General features: G+C 45.3%; 1 protein-coding gene across 2 annotated transcripts in view; it reads left to right on the forward strand.

Annotated features, from left to right (window-relative positions):
* The first annotated feature begins 3,538 nt into the window (after positions 1–3,538).
* Positions 3,539–12,815, forward strand: part of LOC146363584 (zinc fingers and homeoboxes protein 2-like) — a 128,291-nt gene continuing 119,014 nt past the window's right edge. The window contains exon 1 of one of the 2 annotated variants that reach the window (XM_084919792.1): positions 3,539–3,855. The gene's annotated coding sequence lies outside the window, so the exon portion shown is untranslated. Of the gene's footprint in view, positions 3,856–3,901; positions 4,136–12,815 lie in introns of those variants that run through there. The other variant, XM_084919793.1, reaches the window with a different exon arrangement.

Below are 12,815 nucleotides of genomic sequence, written 5' to 3' on the forward strand. Positions count from 1 at the left end.
ACACACACACACACTCACACACTCACACACACACACACCGAGTACTGAACTGTGAACCAAATAATGACTTTATTTTTTCTTTTTCAGCCGGCTTCATTTGATTAATTGCGGGAAAGAGTCCAGAGGTTGTGAGTGCTTCTGTCACGAGACAAAAAAACCTCGGAGTTTTCACCGTTTCGTGTGCGCTTTGAAAGTTTGCATCGGTTTTATTTGGACTTTTGTGACTGTTGATGAGAGCACGCCTTTGTATTTCTGATTCACCCGTTTAAAAAGACTTTCTTTTCCCCTTTTACATGAATTTTAATTCTGACCACAATGATATGCAAATTCTCTCCCAGGGTGTGTCACAGTTTTTCCTGTTTTTTGTGGACTGCATTATTCAAATGACCACCTGCTTGATGTGAATTGAAACAAAAATAAGTGATTCCTGCGGTTTTGTTCGGCTCCACTTGCTCTTTTGGTTTTGGAAGTTGTGGGTCGCCAAAGCGGACTTCTCTCTTTTCTCTGTGTGAAAGGTCACCGTTTCAAGCGTGTTGCAGGCACGGGAGGGTCACAGACTGTATATGAAAGATGGCTGTGCCCACTGTGACATCACCAGTTGGTTACTCTGAAGTATTTTGCTGCTGCTGTGTTGTTTTACAGAGCCACAGGTGAGCACATTTGGAGAGAGGGTGCAGTTTTCATCCATTGGGAGTCCTCACATATTTACTTTGATAATTTCCTTCTCAAACAATCACTGTGAATCAGTGATTCAGTATTAGTATTATGGGGCTCTGTGGGGACTGCTGTGTCTCTGAGGCCTCGAGTGGCCATCGGAGGAACTGCAGTTTTTGGCATTTTCCTGCCTGGTGGAGGCCGAGGGGTTCTATGGAATAACTGAATAATTTTCATTGCTGGAAAATAAATTTGGCTTCAAATCCACAAACTGAGAGGCAGAAGAGCCACGGAGACACCCAGAGGGAAGGAAAAGATGCAGCTGCACGTTTTGGCACATCTGTACATTAAGCGTCCTTAAGGTGGAGAAGAGCGTTTTAATCTTTAATAAACGTGAAATGAATGTCTGCAGTGAGAATGGCTCCATCGCAGCAGGAGACAAACGTGTCCTGTTATTTGGTGTTCCAGCCGGACGATTCTTGTCTCCAAAGCTTTTTATCTGCTGAAATTTGTGACACTGACGGCGCTTGATTACTATTTTAAAGACTATTTTGAGCCTTGACTGGTTCAGTTTTTAACTTTTGTTGCTAAGCAATGTTGACCAAAACTCTGCTTATTGGTTAGAGCTGGCACTTTTGCCTGGCAACATTACCTGATTGTGTATTCTGGAGATGCTGGCGAGAGCTTCCAGTTGCAGAAGATGGCGCAGGCTGTGGCATCGATCCTGCTCTGAAGGCCCTCTATTATTTCCAGCAGCTCGTCCTTAAATGCATCTGAACAACACAGCAGAAAAGGGGGCGGGGCCGCGAAATACGCAGCGTACTTCACGGCACAGGGAATGTGAGTTCTGATAACAACCCGACCGGCAGGCAGACAGCTGCAGCCCTTCACCAGAGAGGACTGAACAGGGGCAGGGTTAATTACGAAACCGGCTGACGTGCACGTCCGGGCCTATCGTGCACGTCCAGGCCTATCGGGAGCGATGCATTTACTGACAATCACCTGGGCTCAGATTTCACTGCATTCAGCTAAACAAACACAGACATTCCTCCCTAATTAACCATCTATATATACTAAGACGTTGGCTGTGATAAAAATGAAATAAACTGAAATACACCTGAAACAAAAAACATGCTGCAAGAGAGAGTCCACCTTTTGCAGGGCAGCGCATCAATCAAACTTTATTTATTCATCAGTGCCCACAGTATTCACAGGCACAAGCTGATACTAAGACACAAAAATTGTATTAATTCAATGATATTAAAACACAGATAAAAATGTGAGCTAATCATAAATGTTTCAGTTCTCTGGGTAGTGCAGGTATCCATCTGCCATAAAGCAGAGTCATGGGTTCAACTCTGCGCTGAGGCCATTTAATTAGTGTCTTTCTCCCAGTTTTCCTGAATTTTCTCCCCTATCGTGGTCTAATAAAGGCTAAAAAAGCCAAAATATATTTAAACAATGGAAGTAAAATATAATAAAATCACAGAAATTCACAAGGAATAGAGGATCTGATATATGATGAATGTTTAATATTAAGATATAGCCAGAAAAATAAAATAAAAAGAAATAAAATTGCATGGATGGGTTGAATAAAACATAGAAATTCATCTCTGCAGAGGCCTGAGAGGCTGATCATTTAAATGAGCACAATTCATGAGAAATGCAAAGTAAGGTGTAATAATTTTTAAATAATACAAAAACAATAAAACTGTTAAAAATGCTAATTAACAAGAAACATACTGTATATTAAAAGGTCGAGTAATTCAAATGATGAAAATTGAAAATTAAATAAACAAAATAAATGAACATCAAAGACATTAGAATTCAGTTTCTCCTGCAGCTGCTTTTTTATACTTGACCTTTGACCTTATGGATAAGAACACGTTAATAATTTGTTCTTTTAGCCTGAAAAGCAGCCACGCTCTTTCTTTCTGTTTTAAGTGAACAGACTGAGATTTGGCATTAAAATGGTTTTATCAGCACTGATAAGGAGCCAGGAATCAGAGCCGATCATAAACTTACACTCGGGATGTTTGATTGGTGACGTTGCACATATTATCACAGAGGTCAAAGGTCACTAAATCACCCAAGTCCTCATAAACCGATCGCATAACTCACCTACACATAACCACCGGTGGGAGCAGGGCAGGGTGTGCTTCCTAAACCCGCCTGTTGGTGTCGCTGTCCGTCACGTTTTCGCACAAGCGCGAGGGTTCGTCTCCACGTTTATTGCATCTGATCAGGTACGACAAGCCCATTTATCAAAATGCACGAGCGCGATGCAGTGTGGTGATCGTGGATAAACTTTTCCTTCCACTCCCACGCACTCTCGCCCTCCTGATCCCACCGAAACTCCCTTTAAATGAGCCCAGGTTGAACAGGTGGGTGCTGATGCTCCAGCCGCACGTGAGCACGGTGCTGTGAGCGGGTCAGCTCCAGGATCAAACAGGTGTCACAGAAACACCCGAGCGGCGTGGGTTTTGTTCCCGCTCACATCGCTTTTATTTTAGATTTTACATTTTTATTTACATGTCGTGGGTTCATACATGAAAGCGAACTTTTGCAACATTTTCTCCGAGTTTAGGAGAATTCACAGAGATCAGAGCTGCACGGTGTCACAATCACGAACATGTCACACACGAGACGGGAACGAGTCCGGTGATGGTGTGTGTGAGCGGGTGTGAGGGTAAGAGTGCAGGAAAGTGGATTAAAATGAGAATAAAGTCGGTGCAGAGGACCACAGGTGTGTGAGTGTGTGTGTGAGAGCGTGTGTGTGGATGTATAGGTGGTGCCTGCCTGCTGCCGGGGTGCTGAGGCTGAGCCGCTGCAGGAGGGGGGCACGCTCGGGGGGGTGCATGGCCGCCGCGTGGTCGCGCCTCTCCGCCGTGCCAGAGTCCGGCAGCGTCGCCGTCCAACTTTTCTGTACATTTTCACGTCACCTGGACACCGAACATAAATTTGGCATCCTATGCAAATATATGCTGACGTAAAAGATCATGTGGTTTTTGTCGTCGATCCCCCCTATGAGCAACGAGCAGGCTTTTTTTTCTCCTCTCTACTGTTGTCTTTAGGTTAGCTATGCTACAATCTTTACTGTACCCAGCGCTAGCTATATGCGCCCCGCACCGCTCCACTCTGGATCTCTGGGAATAATCAACTTCCAGCCTGTCGCACCGTGCAGCCACAGACTCCACACAGGTAGGACACGAGGGAAACTTCTCGTTTTTTTACTCGCGGGGATAAATTTTGACTAAAGTGACCGCAAAAGTGAAGTTATTAAAGCGGCTTGGTTGCAGGCAGACTAGCCGCCTGGCTCCCTCTCTCTGCCCAGGCTGCTGCTGTTGCTGCTGCTGCGGCTGCTGCTAGCGACCGTCCCCCTCCATCACAGCCTCTCGGAGTGGGAACCACGGCGCTCTCACCCCGCGGATCTCCTCGGCAGCCCGGCTGGGATGGAAATACTTAGACACCTGGCTGTCAGGTAACTTTAGTTGCGGGGTGACTGCTCTCCGGGTATATTTGAGGATAGTTGTGAGACAAGTGAATGTCACCCGGTTCGCGTTGTTTTTTTTTTTTTCTAGTAGCCAACTTTTGCCGTCCCCCCTCCACCCCCGGTGAAAGTGCACATAATAAATTTATTAGCCATTGGGGCTAGCCGTTAGCCAGTTAGCCCCTGCTAATGACGGGCGACCCGGCGGAGCTAAGAGCTTTAGCTTTAGCCGTTCCCCGCACACAGCAGCGGGAAACGTGGCTGCCCGTCTCTGGATGTTGTGCTTTCATGTCGGGAAACGCATTTGTTTTGGCTGCCTCCCTCTCCCCCTCCTCTCTCCCGTCTTCCCCTCCGAGTTACAGCGTTGCTCCGCGGACCCGAGTGGAGGATAAATCCGCTTTTTGTCGGCGCCTCGGTCTCCGCGGAGCTGATGACAGTGCGGTTAAAGAGTCGGCTCAAGTGTTGTTGTTGCCCGCTGTAGGTTAGGTTCAAACGGGGCTAGCTAGCAGACAGCCAGTCTGGCTGGTTGGGTCATCTGAGGTGAAGCCGCCGTCAGCGGGCTGCACTGAAACACGCTGCCTGTTTGCGGAGAGCCGCTTCCCGCTGCTTTACCGACACTTTCCCAGCTTTTCCGCTTTATACTTGCCTTTCACCGAACTGTCTTTACCGTTAGATCGTCTTTTCGGGCTGTTTTCACCGCCGATGAGCGAACTGTTTGGCGGTCGCAGGTTGAAGCGAACTGCCGTTTACTTTGGTATTAAACAGTTTTCCGCTCGGTGCTTTAAACGTGTTCAAATGTGAGGCTGAAGTAGTTTAAGAGGGGCTTTTGGGCCGGGCCGGTTCCGAGGACGGGTTGCCTGTTTGGTGGACAGACGCTGACTTCGTGCCAGTTAATGGCAGACTGGTTTTCTACTGGTTTCAGGCTGCCAGAATCCACAGCGCTCGGCTTTTCCACGGGAAACGCCGTCAGTGTTTGTTCTTTTTGCACAATTGTGTTTTTAAACTGCATTTCTAAGGATCCGCATTGATATTGAACTGCTTTTACTCCGGTTAAGCAGAAATGTGTGCGTTTTTTGCATAATTTTGCAAATACGCGCTCGGTGTATTTACATCCAGCGCCGCGTGTTTGCTGTGCCGTACAGACTGGGTCACTGCTGCCGCCCGACCGTGCAGGGAAACCGGCGTTATTAGCGCCCGTTTACTCACCGGGACTGCCTGCATGCCCCGTATGTGACACGGCCAGGGGGGTATCCACATGAGGGGCGTGGGGTGGCACCAGCCCCCCTCAAATATCAGTGCCTCGCCCCCACAGGTCCTGCGGTCTAATGTAACTTAGTGCATTTACTCAGATACTTTACTTGAGTGCACATTTAATAAACTTTAAATTTATTTAACGATTTCTCCTTTAAAAAAATCTCAGAATGAGCCTTTGTGCCTTGATTGTAAGTGCGGTAAATCCTGCAGAGTTCCCTTTTTAACCTTAGTTAACAGAAAATTGGGATGTTTGATTATTAAAAATTAATTGTAAGCTTGGGAAAATTAAACCACACTTAAAAAATACTGTTTAAAAGTATTTTTTTAAAGAAAGATGTTTGTTGGTGGGTTTTATATAAAACCAAACCAAACAGCTATATTTTGGATGCTTGTGTTGCACTTTGTGCTCTAGGCTCTGTTTTAAAGCTTTAGAGGGCTGCTGCAGATTTAAAAAATATAAATCTGCTCATATTTGGTGCTATAATATTTTGAATAACACCCCCCAGCAGCATATAGGTACAGAAAATCATATCCAGCTGCAACATTAAAGTAAAGTCTGCACACCATTATGATCTAATATTATGATGCATGTCGTTCAGCACAGTGAGTGGTCTGTATGTAGGTACTTGGAGTATATTTTGCAGTGTAATTTAAGGCTTTTCATACTGGTTTTGCTTCTTTGCACACTAGTTTTCTTCCTTTAAAATAAATGTCTGTATCATGGCTCAGGACTGAACACAAGTGTGAAATATTTTTGTTTCCTTTGTGCCCCCCATTCTAAAAAAGTCCCGCGTACGCCCGTGGACGTGGCAGCTGTTCCTTCTTCTTGTAGTCAAACTTCTCCAAGTTCGCCCAGCTTGTGTTCACGATGTTCCCCGACCTAATTTCCTACCCCAAGCCCCGTTACATAAAATCATGAATAATTGGATGCAGCCGGCTCGCATGCCGCTTCAGACCTAACGCGGTGACGTGGTTGGAAATTAAAAAGCCATTTTGACCTGTGACCCCCTTCCCCCCGCCCCATGGTCCCCCTTCAGTTGAGAAAATATCTCTAAAAAGGCGTAGTTGTGTTTGTTTTGCAGCTTTCCCTGCTGTCCTCATGTGACTCCCTGCAGTCTGAAGGACGTACAGGAGGAAGATTTCTGTCAGGCTTAGGCGAACAGGTGTGTAAACTGAATTTGGGCAGGTTTCACCCTCCACCACATCCCTGACAGTGTGACTGAAGTGTGTCTTGGCTCTTGGAAATCATTGGAGAGGCTCGTATTTGGCAGCGGCTCCTCCTCTTCCTCCTTCCTCTATACTGCCCGGTGACAGCCTTAAAATCCACCTCCTCCCCGCCGCTGCACCGTGCGCTCCTGCTGAAAGTGTGTCAGGATTTTTTTCCTTTTCTTTTTTTTAATATTATCTCCCTCTCGCCTGTTCTGGTTCATAATCACATTTCCTTTTCCATTGACCGACTTTTTTTGTCTCATATTTTGCCGCTATTGTATCTGCGCCGTGTCAGGCTTTTTAATCCTATGATATGGATGCAGGGATCAGTCAGTCATGCTGCCAGTCTCCGAATCAGAGCACGCTCGCTTGCTCTCTGGCTGCTATTTATTTGTCACAAACGCCAACACACACACACACGGGCGCACACACAGCACGCAGCTTTGGTGCGCTTTCCCTTCCTCACTACTACTCTCGCGTGTCTCACACACACACGCGCACACACACTTTCGCTTTTCCTCTTCCTGCCCTGACACGCTGCTTTTTTTCTTTGACACACACATTTTGCCGCTTCCTGGGAAGTGCAGCTGTGATTTGCTGTTGCCATCTGACCTGTCACCCCAATCCCCCCCCCACGCAGACACGCAGACACACACACGCAGACACACACACGCAGCCATAGTGTGCTTTATTTCACCGTTTGCACTGCTCACATCATTGGTTTTTTATTGCAGAAAATTGCTGCTCCACTCGTGTGTTTTCATTATTTGTAGCGATAGAAAAGGACCCCTTTCTGTGTGTGTCTGTGTGTGTGTGTGTTGCCCTCAGTGGCATTCAGTCGTGACAGCTCACACACACACTATGCAGCACTCTTTGTCGCTCTGTCAAACTGCTATTTATTTCACGCACATGCACACACACACATGCAGAAAGCATGCATGACAGCTGCATCTTTGCACACACACACATTCAGTCACTCCTTTATTGCTTTTATGGCGCACACACATTTGTAGTTTGGGTGCTTTATGAAATAGTAAGAGGGTGTGTGTGTGTGTGTTTGGGAAAGAGTACGAGCATGCCAGGTTGTGCGTGAGTGAAGTGGGGGTGATTTTCTGTGAGTCACTGCGTGTGTGTGTGTGTGTTACTGTCCACTCCTGCCTCACTGCTGGAGCTCTTCACAGGGAAGCACACACACACACACACACACACACACACACACACACACACACACACACACACACAGCGGGTGCATTGGATGTGCGCTGCTGCTGCTGCTGCTGCTGGATCAAACCCACGTTCCACGTCGACTTGGAGGCTTTTCAGAGGTTGAAGTTTGTGTGAGCGCGAGCACCGGGATCCCCATTCGATCAGATTTAACTCCAGACCAGAGATGAAGCTCCTTCTTTTCACTGTTCGCTGCTTTAATAATCTTTTATTCCCCTTTTCTTGGTGCTAAAGCGCAAATCTCGCCCAAGGATTTTATGTCTTGGTAATTTTTTTTCCCTCGTACAGAAATTAAAAGCGATATTTTTTGCAGTTTTTTTCTGCCGTGCGAACATTCGTGCGCTGCAGTGAAGGCTTTCATTACTCGCCATGAAATGTATTTTTTAAAAGTTGTGTGTGTGAAAAGTCCCACTGCTGTTTGTTCCAGCTGTGGAAAGGCTTTCAGCCAAATACGGTCATTTTTCAGCTCAGAGCTGCTACTTTAGTAAAACATTAATTCCTACCTTTGAACTCGCGGGTGCTCATTTTCACAACTTAAGTCCATTTTTACACCTGCTTTCCCTCCGGAAACACATCTTTATACGTCTCCTGATCTTGTAAATCACCTGCAGACGGTGAAGCTTGTGTAGTTATTAGGGCTAAACTGACAAAGCAGCCAGGCTGATTCATTGGTCGATAATTGCTCGGTGCAGCTTGATCATACCTGTATATTCAGCTGACAGGTACAGAGGATGTAAGGAAATGTCATGCTGTGCTTGGGCTTCCAGCTCTGCCCCATAAAGCTGGAAATTCGCTGACTAAAGTCAGATTATTTAGTGTCTGGAGACGGTGGCCATTTTTTCTGGGCTGTCTGTGCTAAGACTTCCTGTTCTGTGAAACAATCACATGTAGAGATGTTCGCAAAGCTAAAAAGAAGCAAAGCTGTCCTTTCTATTAGCGTGTTCTGTCTTCTGCTCTCAACATGGGCCGTTTACCCCCATATGGAAAAGAAATAGTAAAAACTTATATGTGATTACTCATGAAAGTGGCCACTTTCTCATTACTTTCATATATTGTTTTAGCAAGTATCCAAAACATACAAGTTTCATTATATAATTTTTCGAGGGATCTTATATCTGTTTTCACACTTATATGCTTTTCATCCCAGTTTCACACAAGACAGATACAAACTTTATAAGATTTATATATATCTTTTCCATATGGGCCTGCTTCCATTCAATCCTGCTCGGTGATGACTGGTCATCTAAATACTTGGCACCAATCAGACAGAGACAATGGCTGAAGGTTTCACTGCAGTTTGGCGTTTGAGCTCTCTGAATGAACCAATGCACAGGTGAATTGAGGCCCTGAAGGCTTTTGCTACCAAAGAATTTTTGTCCCTTTTGTCCTGCAGCTCCGTATTCAGTATTCAAAGGTTTAAACCAGGCTCCCCACTTTTGGCCTCAGAGCAGAATATTTTGGGAAATAGTGGTTACTAATTTATCTGAAAGACGACGTGACCACTGGGAAGAGTTTGGCTGTTCCTCAAAGATCCCTCCCCCGCAGTATTATCCTACATTTTACCAATCCAACATCGGGTAGTGTGTTGTTCTTCTGTTCTAGTGTTTAATGGTAGCTGAGAAACTGGTCAGAGGTGCATTTCCTACCAACACTAACATGTTAGATCCGGTAAAATTAGAAATATGTGGATAATTAAAATTAATAACTGCTTTTCCACAAAATCCAAACTAGCTACCTGCAGCAGCTGGGGTTCAAAGTGTGTGCTCACATTGGGATCGGATTGGTGGGACGTCAGTGAGCGTGCTCTCAAATAACATCTACAGTATTTCCACAGTATTTAGTCTTCAGTGTGTAACCAGGCAGGAAGTTTTAACATGTGAAAAACTGCATTACAGCGTGAAAGAGTCTTAAACCTGCATACTTTCAAACAGCCAGCAGGGGGCGACTCCTGTGGTTGCTTAAAAATGTCGGATTTCGTATACGTCAATGAGGAAAAAGAGCCCGCTGCTCGCTTGACTTCTTGCTTGAATTTTCCGGATGTCTTTAAGGTTTCGATCATTTTGTGCATTTTGATCTAATTAGAAAAACAATTTAAATTACGTTACGTTAAAACGAGCCACGGTCTCAGCGTCTCCGGCAGGAACAGACTCGTTGTTGTGTTTGTATCGAGACTCTTACCCGTGTGGTGTTGTTGAGTTGGTGTGTGTTTTGTCCACATGTGATCAAACACGCTCCGTCCGTCGGGTTCTCAGTCACATCCACTTCTCGCTGCAGTCGGTGCTTTTGGCGCCGTCTGCTCAGAGTAGCGCTTATTAGTGGCAGCTTTTTTTCCTTTTCTTTTTTTGAAAGGCAATTGAAGAAATATTAAAAGACCCGGTGAGAGCTGAATTACTTTCACCTGCGCTGAATCCAGGAAACCTCAAGGCGGACTGGTCACAGAAATGAAAACATCCTTTAGGCACAATGCTTTGAGTCAACTTTGTTACAGAGTTGACCTCCGGTGTATTGTCTCTGTGGAGGGCCGTGTGTAATTGGTGCTTTTATTTCCATTCTGGCGACGACCTTGTTGGGTTGAAGCCGGTCGCTCGACTACATAAAGGTTTTTTTTAGGAGTCGTCGTCCATGTTGTAAAGTGGCTGAGAAGTGTCTTTTTCTGGTGCTAATGAAAGAAAACGTTGATTTGTGAGTGTTTTTCTCTGGCGGTCTTCTTACAGCAGCGCCGCTGACGTTTGCGTTTTTCTGGAAATGTTCCTTTCACTGTTTTCACGGCGACGTCCTCATTGTTCATCCTGCCTGAAACGCGCGACCTCTGAGAGACGGCCAGCGCTCGTCAATGAGTAAACGGCCGGCATTCTTCAATGACTGAAGACTAGTGAGATGTGGTCAGTGATTCAGAGCAGTGGAAGCAGGGTTATCCTGCATGATTCAGCTCAAAGTCACTGATGATATTCAGAGGCTTTGGTTTTGGTCTTCCCCCAAAGGAAAATCATCAGGACTGTAATAAAAATACTTTTAACCAGACTTTTTCGAGCGGGCTTTCATCGCCTTTCATTCATTCGTCGCTGATTACCGCTATAACCAAACGCATACTGATTGTTCTTATGTGTATAGTCCCCCCAAAGGCCCAGTTTGAGCCAGGATAACCCTGATATTACTGATTTAATATCACCCAGACCAAGTCTGATGTGTCTAATGAACTCATCGTACGAAAGGTCTTTTTTATTTTACAGGATAACTTTTAAAAAGGCCTGTCGAGTGTGTAAAGCTGCACCGGCGGCTCAGAGCTGAAGCTGCATAGAGATGTAAGCTGTCTCCGACACCTGTGTGGTGCAGACAGGGCTGAAAATATATCTATTGATTATTTATTTGCCTCTTTCATTCCTGCACCTCTGCTCCTGCCTCGGTAAAGCTATGTGATCAGCACAGCTTCTTTTGTCTGTTTTAGCAGATTTTCTCTGAGTTCGTCAAGCTGAATTTTCGGACACTCGGCGGAACGATGAAGATTCAGCAGAGGAAGAAGACGTGCCGTTTAGATGCTGATCTGAATATGTTGATTTAAAACTGTGAAATTACACACAGGCTTTGGTGGAGGGTGCGTTATTCGAGTGCCTGTGTTGGCAAATCTAAAAACTTGCGACCAAGTCTTACCTACTGATGACATCTGTAATAGTTATGAGGAACAGCTGGATGTTAAGGATTCACTGGTGTGTTGGACAATATTGGCTCGATCTTTGGCAGATACCGACATCAGCAATAAACTGCAAATGAATCTGCAAATATCGCCCCGCAGATTAGATGACATTTGTTCAAGTCAGTTTTGTGTTTTATTTATTTTTATCTGTTGTGTCAGAAATGAAAAAAAAAAACTGTGAACAGCGTCAACCAAATTTTCATTTTAAACATCTGTTCTGTTGTAGAATGTCACGATTTGTGCATCTCTAATGAGCAGTTACCGGAGACGATCATATTTTTGAATACTGAACAGTCGTTTAGCTGTAAAGACTGAAGCATTTATGCACCGAAAAAGAGAAATTTCCTCTTGTTTTTACCAGCGTCTGCTGCGATGCTCCTGGTGGCTCATTTAGTAGTTTGTTTTTGGGTTTTTAAACATGAGGGGAAAAACAGACGTGTTTAAAAGTCAGAGAAAACCCAGAAAACAGTAAAAAGTGAGCTCGGTCTGACGGTCGAGGGTAAAGAAGTCCTGGAGAAACGTGTGCTAGCACCAACCTGCATCTTCATCGGCAGCGCAGTGACTGACTGGCTCTTCCTCGTCTGATTATTAATCAATATAAAAACACTGATGTGTCTTTAGTGCTGAGAAGTGGGTACACGAACAGATTATTAATAGCAGCGCAGCTTCCTGCGGTCTGCACGCAGCTTCACAGGCTTTTCCACACTGCCAAGAATAACTGGGGGAAACACTGAATACTTGTAATTGTTTGAAGTTTTTGGCAGGACGAGGCCAAATTCTCAGATATTGAAAACTGGCACAAAAAAGCAGATTCGCTCCAAAAATATCAGCGATGGAAAAACTGGAATGGGTCAAACCAAGAAAGCAGAGCGGGCTCGTTCTTCTGAGGTCTACTGTACATGCTAATGACGCTCGCCCAAAAATATAATAATGTATGCAGGGAGAAAATCAGACCGCAGAGACGTGACAGAACCAAAGAAGAAGGAGAAATGCAAATGACTTATTTTTCCAGATGAGAAAAGACGGCGAGCTTGTCAGCTGTGAGCTCTGTAAGTAATTAATATTAATGTAACATGAAAATAAACCAGACTTCACTCGTGTCTGGAGCAGGATGGGCGGTATAGAAAGCTGGCGTGGGTCCGGCCCGGCGGGGAGTCACGTGACCGATAAACAGCGCCCCGTCCATCACGTGACGACGACGATGATGAAGCGTGAGCCGATCGCTGACAAACGTGTCGCCTTGTTTCTGAGCCGGAGCTGCAGCTCTGCCTCAGGGCCAATCAGTTTAATGTC

This window comes from Perissodus microlepis, chromosome 22 (genome assembly GCF_051167445.1).
Source record: "Perissodus microlepis isolate ML-2025 ecotype Zambia chromosome 22, ASM5116744v1, whole genome shotgun sequence".
NCBI lineage: Eukaryota > Metazoa > Chordata > Actinopteri > Cichliformes > Cichlidae > Perissodus > Perissodus microlepis.